This window comes from Camellia sinensis, chromosome 5 (assembly GCF_055761805.1).
Source record: "Camellia sinensis isolate YWXY chromosome 5, ASM5576180v1, whole genome shotgun sequence".
In the NCBI taxonomy this organism is placed as follows: Eukaryota; Viridiplantae; Streptophyta; class Magnoliopsida; order Ericales; family Theaceae; genus Camellia; species Camellia sinensis.
In genome coordinates, this window is record NC_138965.1 from 56,513,749 (window position 1) to 56,517,863 (window position 4,115).

Below are 4,115 nucleotides of genomic sequence, written 5' to 3' on the forward strand. Positions count from 1 at the left end.
GGCGTCGCCGCTATATCAGGGTCATCATTTTTTATTTGCGGCCTTCGAAGTCGAGAAAAGTGATGACGAGGGAGATGCCGATTGAAACTAGATATTGTAACGCTCCAGCACAGATTGGTAGCAAATTATGTATTTATTGGTTAATTTAATAAAACACTTTATTTTAAATGTTTGCATGTTTCAATTTATGTTTATACATTTTGAGCTAGTCTGTTAATTTAATGAAACATTTTATTTTAAATGCTTGCATGTTTCAACTTTCGCCAACTATGTGTGTGCTTTTTAATCATAATATTCACGAAATGCGCGCTGAATCCAAGGCTTTTATCTAGGCCAGTGGTGAGACCCATGAAGAGCGCTCTGAATTCGAAAACTTATTCGGCTCAAAACTTGCATTATTGGGGCTCCGAACTTGGAGGCTCTTTACCTTGGCCAATCATGATATCCACAAAGGGCGTTCCGAATTTGGAGGCTTATTCGGCCCAAACGTGACTTGCACGGATGGGGCTCTAAATTCGAAGGCTTTTTAACTTGGCCAATCGTGATATCCACGAAGAGTGCTCTGAATCCGGAGGCTTATTCGGCCCAAACGTGACTTGCACGGGTAGGGCTCCGAATTCGGAAGCTTTTTATCTTGGCCAATCATGATATCCACGAAGGGCGCTCCGAATCCGGAGGCTTATTCGGCCCTAACGTGACTTGCACGGGTGGGGCTCTGAATTTGGAGACTTTTTATCTTGGCCAATCGTGATATCCACGAAGGGCGCTCCGAATCCAAAGGCTTATTCGGCCCAAACGTGACTTGCACGGGTGAGGCTCCGAATCGGCGACTTTAACTTGGCCAATCGTGATATCCACAAAGGGCGCTCCGAATCCGGAGGCTTATTCAACCCAAAAGTGTCATTCATGATGGGGCTCCGAATTCGGAGGTTTTTATCTTGGCCAATCGTGATATCCACGAAGGACACTTCGAATCCGAAGGCTTATTCGGTCTAAATGTGACTTGCCCAGATGGGGCTCCAAATTCGAAGGCTTTTTAACTTGGCCAATCGTGATATTCACAAAGGGCGCTCTGAATCTGGAAACTTATTCGTTCCAAACGTGACTCGCATGTGTCGGGCTCTGAATTCAGAGACTTTAACTTGGCCAATCATGATATCCACGAAGGGCACTCTGAATCTGGTGGCTTATTTGGCCCAAACATGACTTACATGGGTAGGGCTTTGAATTCAAAGACTTTAACTTGGCCAATCGTGATATCCACGAAGGGCACTCTGAATCCGAAGGCTTATTCGGCCCAAACGTGACTTGCACGGGTGGGGCTCCGAATTTAGAGGCTTTTTAACTTCGCCCATCATGATATTCACGAAGGGCGCTCCGAATTCAGAGGCTTATTCAGCCCAAACGTGACTTGCACGGATGGGGCTCCGAATTCAGAGGCTTTTTATCTTGGCCAATCGTGATAGCCACGAAGGGCGATCCGAATCCAGAGGCTTATTCGGCCCAAACGTGACTTGCATGAGTGGGGCTCTGAATTCGGAGACTTTTTATCTTGATGAACTGAATTTTGTAGTGAACATATAAGAAACTTTGCATTGTAAAAGTGAAATTTGTACACGATGAACATTCAAAACAAGTTATCATGCCCCCACAAGTCGAGTTAATGATAGAATTTACGCAAAGGCGTGGAATTCCAAGGACGTGGCAAGCTTCTTCCAAACATGTCTTTGAGCCGATATGCCCCTGTTCCCGCGATCGAGTCAATCTGATAGGGGCCGTCCTAGTTAGGACCCAATTTTTCATTAGCCGAATTCCTGGCAGCAGGAAGAACTTTCTTCAAGACCAATTCGCCTGGTACATAACGGCGTAGCTGAACACGTTGATTATACGACTTAGCAAGCTGTTGCTGATACCGTGCCATGGATGCAAGGGCACGATCTTTTCGTTCTTCAATCAGAGTTAAATCCAAGGCCAACATCATGTCATTTCGGCCCATGTCAAAAACTTTTGATTTCAAGGTTGGGAGGCCGATCTCGAGGGGGATAATTGCCTGGGTTCTGAAGCATAAAGCGAACGGCGTTTCCCCAGTGGATTGCCTCGGGGTAGTACGATGAGCCCATAACACACTCAGCAATTCTTTGACCCATCTGCCTTTAGCTTTCTCCAGCCTCTTCTTAATGCCTTCCAAAATGGCTTTGTTGGAGGCTTCAGCTTGACCATTACTCTGTGGATAAGCCAGCGTGGAGAAATAAGGCTGAATACCGTACTTACTGCACAGTTCTCAATAGACGTCGTAATCAAACTGGGTGTCGTTGTCTGAAATAAGGGCTCTTGGAATGCCGAATATTGTTATGATATTTCTTCATACAAAGCGCTTCACATCAGTATCTCGAATGTGTGTTAGTGCCTCCACTTCGACCCATTTCGTGAAATAATCTGTCGCGACAATCAAAAATCGCTTGTTGCCCGGGGTGCGAGGTAATAGTCTGACGATGTCAAGTCCCTATTGGGCGAATGGCCAAGGACTGGTTATAGAGCTTAACTCTTCAGTAGGCAAATGGGTTAAAGGGGAAAACTTCTGGCACTGTTTATATTTCTTGACGTAACACTCGACATCAGCTCTCATTGTCGGCCAATAATACCCTTTTGTAACAGCTCAATGAGCTAAGCATCAGCCAGAATAGGCACCACAACTACCTTCATGTATTTCAGTTAGGAGTTCCTTGACTTTATCTGGATGAACGCATTCCAGGTATGGGCCAGAAAGGGATTTCTTGTAGAGTTTTCCTTGCGGATCCAAGTAGTATCGCAGGGCCTTGTTTCGCAGCTTGTGTGCCTCTTTCCTATCCGTCGGGAGCTGTTTGGAAGATAGGAATGCAACAATAGAGTCCATCCAACTCGGACCTAATTCTATGACATTGATTTGGACGAACTTCGAAGGGCCAATGCTCGGCTTAGGGATGAATCCCACTTCAATTGTCCGTTTAATCTCTGAGTTAATAGCAGAGGCTAGGCAAGCCAGGGCGTCTGCGTGTGTGTTCTGATCTCGGGTTATTTGGTTTAATTCATTGTGGTCAAATTTTGCCAGCAAGGAATTTGTCGTTTTCATATAAGCTGCCATACGGTCATTTTTGGCCGCGTACTCCCCCTTTAGCTGATTAATCACCAATTTTGAGTCGCAAAATATAAGCAAACGTCAAGCACCCAGGAGATGTGAATTCCGTAAGCCGGTTAGCGGGCTTCGTATTCAGCCTCATTGTTCGATGCTTCGAAGCTGAGTTTGACAGCCTGCTCGATTATTGCTCCGTCGAGAGCCATGATCACTACCCCGGCCCCATTGCCCTATTGGTTGGATGATCTATCACAACTGCCAAATGTCCCCCACGTAAATTCTCCAGTTTGGCTTAGGTTGAATTTGGTCAGACTTAAAGTCGGCAAGGCATCCAGTGAATTCGGCCACAAAGTCGGTGAGCACTTGACCCTTGATTGATGTTCTAGGCAGAAATTGAATATCATACTGGCCGAGCTCGAGAGCCCACTTTGAGACACGCCCTGATGCTTTCGCACTACGAAGTACTGACCAGAGGGGATTTTCCGTTAGTAACCCAATGGTATGCCCCTGGAAATAATGCATCAGTTTTCTTGCTGTCATCACAAGTGCAAGGATGAGTTTCTCCAATGGAAGGTAACGTGTTTCGGCATCAACCATTGCTTTGCTCACATAATAGACCGGCCGATGCTTCCCAAGTTCTTCCTTTATCAGTACGGCGCTGATGGCCCGGTTGGAAACTGCCAGATATAAAATGAGCAGATCACCTGCCGAAGGTGTTGTCAAAAGTGGGACTGATCGGAGGTAGGTCTTCAAACCGTTCAAAGTGGCTTCGCACTCAGAGGTCCATTCAAAAGTTTTACCCTGCCGGAGGGTATGAAAGAATTGTCGGCAGCGATCTGTGGAACGACTGATGAACCTATTGAGTGTGGCAGCCATTCCCATCAGCTTTTGAACCTCCTTGACCGACCAAGGAGAGCCGAGTTCTATAATTGCTATGATTTGCCTCGGGTTGGTTTCGATTCCGCGGTGGTTAACAATGTAGCCAAGGAATTTTTCGGATCCG